Source organism: Odontesthes bonariensis, chromosome 9 (genome assembly GCF_027942865.1).
Source record: "Odontesthes bonariensis isolate fOdoBon6 chromosome 9, fOdoBon6.hap1, whole genome shotgun sequence".
In the NCBI taxonomy this organism is placed as follows: Eukaryota; Metazoa; Chordata; class Actinopteri; order Atheriniformes; family Atherinopsidae; genus Odontesthes; species Odontesthes bonariensis.
In genome coordinates, this window is record NC_134514.1 from 8,853,339 (window position 1) to 8,866,427 (window position 13,089).

At 41.6% G+C, this 13,089-nt stretch overlaps 1 protein-coding gene across 2 annotated transcripts in view; it reads left to right on the plus strand.

Moving 5' to 3' along the window:
- The window catches only part of LOC142388088 (rhomboid-related protein 4-like), a 40,017-nt gene that overhangs the window by 2,690 nt on the left and 24,238 nt on the right, over window positions 1-13,089 (plus strand). Inside the window, exon 2 of one of the 2 annotated variants that reach the window (XM_075472985.1) lies at window positions 1,266-1,338. The gene's annotated coding sequence lies outside the window, so the exon portion shown is untranslated. Of the gene's footprint in view, window positions 1-1,265; window positions 1,339-12,817; window positions 13,003-13,089 lie in introns of those variants that run through there. The other variant, XM_075472984.1, reaches the window with a different exon arrangement.

Below are 13,089 nucleotides of genomic sequence, written 5' to 3' on the forward strand. Positions count from 1 at the left end.
TTTTTATTTTTAATTTATTCATTTTTTACACTGGCTGCTTTTTCACTATTCTTCAGCCACTTAACACTGACCTATGAATCATCCAAGCATAAAAAAAGACTCAAGGGATGAATCAGTATTGTGTCTACACACAATGCCATACACAGGGAATATTACTGTCAAACACTGACACAAGGGGGGGAAACTAACATTTGCAGCAAATATGACAGCTGGAGTATGACCTGACATGTGTTTTTCCTCAAAATGGAACAGATACACAGTTTGTACTCTCCATCCAATGGTATCTTTAGGCATCTTGTAACGAGCAGCCCGTCACAAAGACGCATAATATGTTCCCAATTCTATAGATGCATCTACAAAAAATTCCCGGTTTGACGGGTATGAAATAGTATTTTCGCTATTTCGCTACAAGGTAATTCCCAAAGAGCTATTAGCTGAAAACTTGGCATATCTCATCATAGTGTAGTTTGTTCTTAAAATCTAAGGAAATAGGACAAGTGGAGGACAAAAGAGAAGTGGAAGTCTAAGACTATCTTCAGCAAATTAACAGTTTATAAAAGTGAAACAACAAAAAATCCAGTAAAGAAGCTGCCAGATGGATATCGTCTTTCAGTTGATCCATCTGCTGTAGGCCCAAGCCTCATCAGAAATGGGCTCCATGGAAGGGTGGCTGTCAAGAAGCCGTTCTTGATGACGGGAAATTTTGAGAAAAGGCTAAAGTATGCCAAACGACACAAGAACTGGACTGAAAATCAGTTGAAACAGGTCTTATGGAGCAAAGAATCCTCCCCAGAGGCTGGACATTACTGAAGCAGTGTGGGATCATGTTGGCAGAGAACGGAACAAAAGGCAGCCCACATCCAAAGAAGAGCTTTGGGATGTCCTTCAAGAAGCCTGGAGAACTGTTCCTGAAAACAACTTAAATAAATGTAAAAAAAAATATTAACTTTCAGCTGGTTAGAATTGTATAATATGTTTTTTTTGCAGAATATACTGTATTTCCATTTATTTTTCAATCAGTCACTGAACCTATTCCCTGTTTTTCTGGCAATATACGGATAAATAAGAAGTGGTTCACCAGGACTGCATATTTACTGTGTGCTTATGAACATCAAGCACTTTTAGTCTTTCTCCAACAACCCTGCAGATTTGTTTTAAAGTGCTTAACTGCATTTGTAGCAGCCTAACATTCAGTCTGACTCTTTTAATAAATGATTTGGATGCATTTCTTTGTTTGGCTCTTATTTTTGCCTTTTGGTTTACAGCACAAACTGTGAGAGGGAAGGAGAGAGAGGAGGAGAAGGAGAAAGACCAGAAACTGTGTGAGGAAGAGGACAGGTAATACAAACCAAACAGTTTTAAAAGAAATGAAATGGCTGATGTTTAAGAGGAAATGTATTTATTATCAGGTCATCAGGGTCAGCGTAACATATGAACAGCATGTAAATACAGTAACAAACACCTGCATGTAGGGGGGCATGCCAGTGTGACCTCCTATTAAGTTGCATAGATTTAACTTGCAGATAGCGTTTTCCAGGTCAAACAGTTCAAACAGAGGTTACATCACTAAGCTACTAATCCCTCTTCATAATACAGGTTGAGGGTTTTAAAATGAGTTCGATACGACCTCAGATGACATCCAACACACGACATATTACACTGCGTCATTTATTGTTGAACCAACATGAGGCTAAAATGGAGAAGCGGTTTGTAAAAAACTAAGTACATCTCATTATTCCATAGCTTGTAGAACCACCTTCAGCAGCAACAACTTGAAGTTATTGCTTTCTATGTGACTTTGTCAATCTCGCACATTGTTGTGAAGAAATTTTGGCTCACTTTACTTTACAAAGTTGTTTCAAATAGTTGTGGTCTGCATACAATTGTCTCTGCACAGCTCTCTTAAGGTCCCACCACAACATTTCCATCAGGCTGAGGTCAGGACTTTGACTGCACCATTGTAACACCTTGATTATTTTCTTTTTCAAACACTCTGTTGTAGATTCCATTGTCCTGTTGCATAACATTTTGTGAGAACATTGTTAAATCTTTGAATCTGATTTAGATTTAGTTTTTCTGGGTTTTTGTTGTCCTTAGTGCAGATGATGATGCCTCAGTGACCGAAGATGCAACAGGAAGAGAAGAGCCTCCTGGCTGGCTGCATGAAAAGACTGCGATCGAATTGGAAACTTCTTTTGGTCATAATTTTGAGTGTATTTTTTTCTACCATGACCAGCGTCACTTTGTACAATATCACCTTGTTGTCAGGTGAAAATATCCAGCTGAGAAAACTCCTAAATAGCGCATTGCAAGAAAAAACGCAGTTGCAGAAGGAGAACAAAGTGCTGAAGATGCTCATAAATTCAACGCTGGAAGACTGCAACCTCATCGAAGAGGAGAACCAACAACTGAAGAGGGTTTTGAATAAATCAATGCTTCTCATCACGATGGCTACTGCAGAAAAAAAAAAAAAAGATTGCACTCGCTGTTAAATAACGAACGGCAAACAACGGCAGAGTTGAGGACAAAAAAATCAACAGCAGCATTCAATCTTGTCCTCAGACAAACTGTCCTTCCTATGGAATCTCTGCGACAAAGACAGGCTGCAGTGCTCGTCCTGTATGTCTGGTTGGGCTGAGCACGCTTCACGCTGCTTCTTTCTGTCCCAAGACACAGAAAATTGCTCGCAGGTTTTGTTTAGATAATATGGGGGACTTGGCTGTTGTTACGAAGGCTCAAGACCAAGCATTCTTGACCAACATGACTTTTCATTAAGTAATGAAACATCCTCACGAAGACTTCCATTCAGCCTGGATTGGGATGTAAGACCTGATGAAGGAGGGCATCTACTACTGGGTCAGCGGGGACAGGGTTAGATGGAATGATGGTTTCAACTTCTGGAAGGAAAATGAGCCAAATAACGCCATCGCCACCTGGGACAAGCATGAGGCAGGGCAGGACTGTGTTGCCATCGTGCCCCCAAAAGAGGTTGGAACAGATGACTGGCTTAACTCCTGGGAGGACATTGTTTGTGGTGGCAGTCGCCACTACCCGTGTGAGACAACAGCCTTAATTTTGCCGTGACTGAAAGACCTGTTTTGTTTTTTTTTGCTGCGTATCTTCAGTCAAGATAACCTAATGAACTCTGGCCCTTTTCCTGTGTATTGTGCCATAAAACTGAAGGGGAACGCTGTTAGTCAGAGGCAATGCTGACCTACCAGCTACCATGAAAGAGTTGGCATCAAACACAGCATGGCTCAACAGCCGACTTGACCTCTTGACTTTGAAATAATTTTTTGACGTTTTAATAAAGTATTTTGAATTGAATTGAAGCTCGCTCCAGGTCTGTTTTCACATGTCTGAACATCTGGAGTTCCCACTGTCAAGTGCTGCAGACTTTTCACCACACAAAAACTAAATTACATTACCACACGATGCATTCAAATATTATCTAAAAAATAGTCAATAAATGGCTTTGATTTGAATAATAACAATAAAAAAATGTGAATAGTTTTGTTGTGCAAGAGAAATAACTGAACTGTTCAATTTTGAGTTCAACTTTTGTAGCATGGGAGTCGAGGCACATCCTGAGGGCCTGAACCAGTTATCCTTAAATAATTATAAATAATCATTTTAAACTATTAAACTTACTAAAAGTAGCGCAGAATCTTGCTAAGGTACTGGCCTGATGCGCTGCATACATTTAGGATAATGTGATTAAATAAAAAAATTCTCAAACTCTTTATTTTCCCTTTCAATTCATTTTTTCATTTTTTAGTAAAACCATTATAGTGCCCCCTGTTGGTTTGGAAAATGCCTGCGGGTGAAAAAGTTCCCCCTGCCGACCGTTCACTAAAACTGCAGCTCCCTGCATCCGCTCCGCACCACACAAACGCCATCTTTAGTAAAGTAGGGTGGCAGAGTTCTGCAGTGAAATTAGGTCAGGCGCCAGGAAAACCCTAAACACTTTTGGAAATTTCCCTTCGAAAGCCTCCTGCCGGTGTTTGCTGTCCTCCCGTCACACCGTATGGTCCAATGTGTTTGATCGGTCGGCCAGCACCAACGCAGTTTTCTTGTGTTGTCGTTAACATGTCGCCAACATCGCGTTTTCCGTGGCCATATGCGTGGACTGAAAACAGTTTCAGTGGGCATAAACTTACTTTTAACATGTGAGTTTTTACTGTTGGCTGAAAAAGCAGAGGGAGGCGTGTCCTTGGCTGCAGACCTGTGTAACCCATGCGAGTTGGCAGACAACGATTGAGACGGTCTCTGGATTTTACAAGCATTTATTTGGCCGGGACAGACCTGCGGGCGACATTTCAGTTACCAACTTGTCGTCATCCGTCTTTTTTTTTTTTACTCTTTCTCACCCCTTAGCCATAGTAAACAGCACTGTTCTTATACATATTATTCTTTGTAACATTTATAATAAAACATTCTCAAAATAAAGTACAAAAATATAACTTTTTAGACACGAAAACATGGGGTGTGTATTACATGAATATGAGTAGTGCGCCATCCTGTGGCTAAAACAAAACACGCAGTATTCGCTACGTTTAAAACTTTTCAAAAGGAAAATACAAAAAAAAGTCACAAACCTGCGGGTGACATTTCAGTTACCGACTTGTCGTCATCCGTCTTTTTTTTTTTTAACTCTCTCACCCTGAACGTACAGAATGACACTCATTACACACACACGCAGAGAACCACAGTCTCTGTAAGTACCGTTAGCTCTAAACGAGGCAGAGTCACTGCCAAATGGCGCCAAAATTAGGAACTGGGAACAGTTTATAAAACTTATTTAGCACGGAAAGAACCCACTGAAAACAACTAATAAACATGTTTACATTCTCCATATACATTTATCTCCACACATTTTACAGTTTAAACCTTCATTTACACTGAAAACAATAAAATACGTTGGAGAGCCTTTTTAGCCCAATTACCTTATATTAGCCATAGTAAACAGCACTGTTAGGGGAAGAAGGGCGGGGCTACAGACGTCTGGAGAACTACGGGAGCTCAGGAGGAGCAAAAAGAAAGCAAAGCCCAGGCAAAATGCTCCTTTGCAGGTAGAATGAAAATAAAACTGTTTTCTTGAGATAAAATTCACAAACTAAAACCAAATAAATAATAAAGTGTTCATTTTTATCTCTGTTACACCTGCACTGTGAGGTCTCCTGCACTGTGAGGAGCGGAAAGCGAGTATTTTTCGCTCCCCATTTGAAATGTGGAGATGACGAGGTGAGTAAAAGTCGAGTGACAACAACTTTTCGTCATATGAAGAAACAGAAACAGTCTTTATTCACTAGAACGTTACGTTGCACACTATATACTGTAAACTTATATTAATTTGAAAGAATCAGGTGTTTTACTTTTGGGTAGTCTTTAGCGTTGTTATCGTGTCGATAGTGCTCACTTACATGTGCCATTTTCCAAGACCAAGAAAACTAAGTTATATCATATAATTTTGTTTGACTTATTACGACATTATATGTGTCTTACAGATGCATATTTCAATATTACCCTCTGGCATAACACCGGCACTACCCCCAAAATTGAACCCTGCCCTCTTTGCCTAACATTTAAACCAACAAAATAGGTTGCAGAGCCACTTAGAGGCACATAGGAAGGGTGGATTTTATTTAAAGGTAAGCATAATGTATTTGTCTGTGTGTTTGATGACCTTTCAAGCTCTGACAAAAAAGCTGACACATTTTTTTCTTTTAGACCAGTGCGGTGGTCCGAGCGGTGCATCACTGTGCATCAATTGTGGAGAAAGGTTCTTGTGCAATAAAACACTTACAAAAAAGAAGAGAAAAAGACATTTGAAAGTTTGTTTTGAGTCTACTGTTTTCTCCTGTAACAGAGGTTATTGGCTATCTGGGTCATGTAACTAGGTATTCAGTAATTCACTTCACAATATAAATAGAATGTTATTAGAATATATAATATAATATTAGACTTGTAAACACACAGATATGCCTATATAAAAGAATTGAGTAAATCAATATGTAAATGCGTCCAACAGTGCTGGGGGTTACATTTTCAACGATAAATAATGGTATAGAAACAAAGAATAGGGTGGAGTGCAGAAGCATTATGCCATCATACATTAAGGTGTATTTACAGAGATTTATCGTTTCAAAATGAATTTGTAGTGCAAACTAAACTAACAGCTGTTGTTTTTGCGAATTAAATTAAATTAAAATACTGGAGTAAAATAATGCATGTTTTGAGTAGGCCAATAATGTTTTAACATCTAGTCTCTATTGATTATCTGTAGAATAACCCTATAAGTGGTCGTAATGTTTAACAATTTAATGTTTAAAACGTTTAAAAATACGAGCTTCCGGCACACTCGCTTTTATTTTGAAAGGCTTCGAATCAACCTCTGGTCCTCACAGTGCAGGTCTGCAGCCAGATTCTCTGGAGCTTTTCTGCTAAACTAATGCAGTCTGATATGACAATAAGTCACATTTATGGAGGTTGAATTGTGCATAATATGTGACATGTTCAGAGGTGATGTTCATTAACCTCTGACAATCTGTTGTTGAACTGTATTATGTCTCAAGATGGCGCCTCGGATGGCAGCCACGGTCGTTTGGTGCTCGTTGTTTTGTGTTATTTTGTTTGTTAATAGTGTGTTCTGTCATAATACCGGGGGCTCTTACACCAGAGAGGAGCTCATGAACATCAGGGACTAAACCCCTGATGATTTACTCCCCACTTTTATCGCCTCATCTGTGGATTTATTGGACATTCTGCTCTCCGCTGCCCTCGCCTGTGTTCATGCAGTGAAACGCCGGAGGAGAGGGAAAAGGGCCGGTGCGCTCCTGCGCCGCCGCCGACTCGGAACTCGCACACCGTTACCTGGAATGTTTCTCTCTAACGTGCGTTCACTGGGAAACAAAGTTGACGAACTTCAGCTGCTGTTGGCAAAGAACAGAGACTTTTATTCATCTTGCGTTTTGTGCTTCACGGAGACGCGGCTGTGTGAAACTATCCCGGACTCGGCCCTGCAGCTGGCGGGCTTCCAGCTCCTGAGAGCGGATCGCGACACGGAACTCAGCGGCAAGAAAGAAGGTGGAGGTCTCTGTTTCTACATAAACAGCAGCTGGTGTAACGACGTGACGGTGATTCAACAGCACTGTTCTCCTGTTCTGGAAACTTTCTTCATAAACTGCAAACCCTTCTACTCCCCCCGTGAGTTCGTCTCATTCCTGCTGGTCGGTGTTTACATTCCTCCGGAGGTCAACGTGCAGGAGGCGCAGCGCACGCTCGCCGACCAGATACTATGTGTGGAGCGGACAAACCCCGACTCCTTAGTTATTGTTCTCGGGGACTTTAACGGAGGAAATCTCACCCACGAACTCCCCAAATACAAACAGTTTATTAAATGCCCGACCAGAGAGGAGGACACTCTGGATCACTGTTACACCACAGTAAGCGGTGCTTATCGCGCCGTCCCCAGAGCCGCACTGGGTCACTCTGACCACGCCATGGTCCACCTGATTCCTGCATACAGGCAGAAGTTAAAGCTCTCTAAACCTGGTGTGAGGACATCTAAGAAGTGGACCAGGGAAGCTGTGGGAGATCTTCAGGCGTGTCTGGACTGCACCGACTGGGACATGTTCAGGGATACTTCCAACAGTCTGGACGAGTTTATTGAGGTTGTCATGTCTTACATCAGTTTCTGTGAGGACATTTGTGTACCATCACACACCACAGTGAGGTGTTAGATCAATTCTTTCATTGGAAGCTCAAGAACAAGCCGGAGGAATCTCAAGTTAAATAAAATGTTTATTGGTAGTCACACGTCAAGCATATCAGCGCTGGGCTCAGTGGAACAGAGCTCCCGCAGGAAATCCGTTAGACTGAGCCTCGATTTCCGGGTATCATTTGCATTTATTGCCTCATAGGTTGGATTCACACTCGACCGAGTATGATTGGACATGAGTAGGTTCAACATGCTTCGTCATATTCTCTGGATCAGCCAAACAATGTGTGTGTGTGAATCTGCACCTGCTTTCCCAGGCTGATTGTTTTGTCTCCCCATTCCTGGATCACTTTAGGTCATCGTGGAAAAGTACAGAGACTATTTCATTCATAATGTCTAAGAACTTGCTACAGAACAAGCTCTCCCAGCTGTACGTGCCTGACTCCACCTGCAGGTGGATCACAGACTTCCTGTCTGACAGGAGGCAGCACGTGAGGCTGGGAAAACATGTCTCAGACTCCCGGACCATCAGCACCGGTTACCCTCAAGGCTTTCCCCTCGTCTCCCTGTACACAAACAGCTGCTCCTCCAGTCACCAGTCTGTCAAGCTCCTGAAGTTGGCGGACGACACCACCCTCATTGGACTCATCTCTGGTGGGGATGAGTCCACCTACAGGTGGGAGATTGACCAACTGGTGAGCTGGTGTGGGCTGAACAACCTGGAGCTCAACTCTGTTAAGACAGTGGAGATGGTTGTGGATTACAGGAAGAGCCCAGCCCCACTCACCCCCATCACCCTGACAGACTTCCGCTTCCTGGGCAGCAGCATCTCCCAGGACCTAAAGTGGGAGCTGAACATCAGCTCCCTCACCAAGATGGCTCAGCAGAGGATGTACTTCCTGCAGCAGCTGAAAAAATTCAACCTGCCAAAGACGATGATGGTGTACTTCTACACCTCCTCCATCAGCCGATCCATGATCGGCTGCAATCTGCCATCTCTCCAGGACCTGCACGCCTCCAGGACGCTGAGGCGTGCAGGTAAGATTGTGGCCGACCCCTCCCACCCCGGACACAAACTGTTCGAAGCACTACCCTCTGGCAGGAGGCTGCGGTCCATCAGGACCAAAACCTCCCGCCACAAGAACAGCTTCTTCCCCTCTGCGGTTGGCCTCACCAACGAGGCCCGCTGTACCCCCCCACTGACATGAACCCCTTATCCCCACTGACACTACACATTATTTTAACGTAACGTCTCCCTGTCGGACTCTGCGTTACATTAACGCACTCTTCTGCCCTATATTTTTTGTTTTTATGGCACCAAACAGACCAGGCCAAATTCCTCATGATGTAAAAATGACTTGGTAATAAAACCTTTTCTGATTCTGATTGAAAATCTCTTCAAAGCTGTTTTTGTTATTTTGTTCACCTGAATATGTCAATAAAGATATCAAATGATGTAAAAATGTTTAAGATCTTTGTCTAAAACAATACAAGTCAATAGACCTTTACTTTTATTGTTACAATCAATTAAGACATTTCAATTTAGTAATTTGTGTCAACTGAGAATCAGTGATTTTAGTTGAACTTAAACATTTTTTAACTGGTCTAATGTCGTCTTAGAAAATTCATCAAACAAATTAAAGAAACAAATAAATTTAAGATATTCTGGTTGAGAAGTATGAGTGTTTGGCGCCATCTTGTGGTTTTTATAAAAACGATTCCACACAAATTAGTAACTTTAAAGTCAGTCATATCGTGTTTTCTTCATGTTGAATAAAACATTCATAATCTAATAATGTCCAAGCTGTAGAAATAAGAGACTGAAGGTTCAACCAAGCTGTCACAAAAAAATGAGAAACAATTAAATCACTAAATTTACCACAAACATGATACATATTACAGCTTCACATTAAAAAACAGGGACAAAGCTGAACTATCATATATCCATCAATCCATCATCTATGCTTCTCCGGGGATCGGGTCGCGGGGGCAGCAGCTTGAGCGGAGAAACCCAGGCGTCCCTGTCCCCGGCCACTTCCTCCAGCTCTTCCCAGGCCAGCCGAGAGACAATAGGGTTAGGGGGTTAGGGCAGGCACATCACCAGACACTTTTTTTAACATGCGTTGTGCCCCTGTAAAAATTCCCATATACACCCTTCAGACTACGCTAAGACCGATTAGCCAAGGAAGAATAACATAGGCACGATTTTCATTATTTCAACAACATAACCTAATTTAGCCAATGCTGCATAGGTCTACCAAAGAGTGAAGTGTAGAGGTTGTATTCGCAGGCGTTGGGTGCGTCTGTCCATGTTCAGCGAATGGACCGTGTGTGACGCGTAGCGCGCAAAATCAGAGTTGGAAGGCAAGATACTGCGACCCGCGCCTCATATTTATCAGCGGATAGTTGCCCACACATTTTGCAAATCAAAGCGTAGTTGGCTATATGAACCACTACATATTGATGGATTGTCGTCATTGTGGTCATGGACATAAGGAAATTCTTACAAAGGCGAGTCAGGGGCATAGAAGCAACAAGGAGAACTGAGAATGAAGTGGAGGGAGGTGAGAGATTTGTTTTCTCTGTTGGTTCGACCCTATCTATAGGCCACTGTAATTGCATTTAGGCTTAAACAGTGTCTGATTCCATGGCATATGAAAAACGGGAGACAATATCCTATTCTGCCTATTATAGCCTATTTACTAAACTATCTTAGGCATTATAAATGGGTAAAATTTGGGTAGGCTGGTTCAAAAGGCTACTCAATCAGGTGAATAACTTATCATGATATAATCTGATAAGTTATTCAGACTTATGTCTGAACCTGCAGGTACTCTTAATTTAAGATTTTTATTTTTGATTTTGCAATATTCCCTCTTGAAGAAGTATTTATTGACTGCTACAGTAAGATTAAAACAGTACCTGGACTGAAATATTGTTCATTATTTTGTATCTGTTGAAAATTGAAACACTGTGCATACTGTGTTTTTTAGTAGCATTGCCTCTTGTAAAAGGCTGACTTGATTATGTTTGATGAGCTACAGGAGGAATTGAAAAGCTAAATGGCTTAACTCAAGTGTTTTTATTTGCTTAGATAACCTGTAGCTCTGTTAAACCTGTTGAGGTTCATGCACATTTGAATAAATGTTCTTATACATCCAGTACAGGCTCATTTTCTGTGTACAGGAAGGCAGTGTTGGTGGAGGTGTTCTGGCTGGGGGCCCGGGCCCCTGTACTGTATGCCTAGAAATGTCCCTGGGTTAGGGTAGTCTCTCAAACCTGTCCTTCCCCGGGGTCTCCCCCAGTGGGACGGGCCCGGAACACCTCACCAGGGAGGCGTCCAGGAGGCATCCTAACCAGATGCCCGAGCCACCTCATCTGACCCACAGCTCGTATCATATCAACATTATCATGAAAACAAATTTCTTGCAAGGCAATTATGAGACTTTTTACAGTCTTTCTAACTTCTAAATTAAATTATTTTATTTGTTTCTCTTTATATTCTTTTATGTATTTTTATTCTTCTTATAAGAAGGAATGTATACACTCCCTCCTGCAATTCTTTTATTTTATGTAAATCACTTTGAATTGTTTGTACATGAAATGTGCTATTTAAATGAATTTGATTTGAATGGTAAGGTACAGATTACAGCAACTACCCAATTTCGATTACTTTAGTCACTATATCATGAAAGTAGGCATCGAAAATTACCGTGTTTTTTCAGGTTTTTAATTGAGTTTATTTTATTGTCACCTGTAGGTGGCAGTAAAGTGCACCTGGTTCCCCAAAACATCAGAAACAAAGTTTTAATTTCTTTACTTTACTCAATAAAATCAATTTTTACAATAAATATAATTTCTCCTAAATTCTTTAAAAAAAATAAATAAATAAATGACCATATGCAACTAATCATGCTCAAAACGGATAAAAGTAGCACTATGTTATCAGGGCTCTCAAGTTTTCAAGTTTGCTTGGAGTGAGATTCGGGCGGGGCAGGGGCCGGGCCGTGTGCGCGGGGGAGGGTTTCTTTCGGTTTTTTTTTGGGGGGGGGGGGCTGGTCCCTTGCAGTATTCCATCGCCATAAACTAGCTAAAGAACAATTGTTTTATTTATACCAAAATCACAAATCTTCACTTTTACACTAATTTCTGCTATATTTTAAAATAAATTGTTTTAGGTATGCAAAGTCTTAACAAACAAAATTTTTTATGAGTGTTGTAAGTGTTTGTGGCAGATTTTGATGCTTGATGACTGATATTGGGGGCTCCCATTTAAAGCACTGTGGCTCAATGTCAGCCATTTTCACAGTCATGATGGATGACAGAGTTCCATTCAGAGCCAACGTGTTCCTGGTCTTGGTTTTATTAAGCCCCACCATGGAAAAAACCCTTTCTGCATCAGCATTTCAGTGCGGCAGAACCAGTTTGGCAATTGTAGATAGCCTTATTGGGAACCTGCTCATACCAGTCACCTTTGAAAAGAATTAACCACGGAAGCCTAATTACACTCCTACATATTTTTCATTTTTCATTAAGTTGCTCATGTCAAAGGGTGTGTGCTGAATATTTAGACCTACTACTCCAATGAACACTTTAATCGGCAGGTATTGGTCTTTTACAAAAAGTAGGAAAACTATAGTAACTAATAAAAGATTCAAATAAATGAAGATATGACCTGCTGATGATCCTGACGGTTCTCTTCCACCTCCAGCTCGTCTACAACTTCTGCACGCATTCAGAGCATAATAGGCTATGTCCGCTGTGCATTCATGGGACGCGTGGGTGTCCTTATACCACGCGTGATATAAGAAAACAGAACGCGATCGTTAAGATATATAGCGCGATCTCTCGACGTGTGGATATGGCAGCTTTGGCTTGCGATAAGCTATTTCAGACCTCACCCGGCAACAAGAATTCTGTTTTCTGATTGGCTGAGAAATTCTATTTTGTGATTTTCCGATGGGTTGCTAAATAAAGACAGCTGTACCAGAGCTATAGTTCTGAGCTGTACGAGCGCACCTGCCATTGACTCGTTTATAGTGTAGCGTGTGGGACTGAGGGCGGAGTGGTTCGATCATTTGTTTTCCCTTTTTATTATTTTTTTTGTTGGTTGTCTTCCAACCGCTTCCGGGGTATGCATTGTCAGAACACAAACACGAACGTGATTGGTCCGCAATTAAGGGCTGGCATCTAGATAGGGCACCTGGGGTCCTTGGGCAGGTAACATCCTCCTGTGTTAGCTGGGTGGCTGGCGGCGTTGGCGTGGCGTGTTTCACAATAAGGTATGCTGCAGTTTATCTTCCTTTTTTTACCGGGGACAGCCTTTGATGGGTACATTGCTGAGCATTAAATGGTACTGTTTGGTTGGT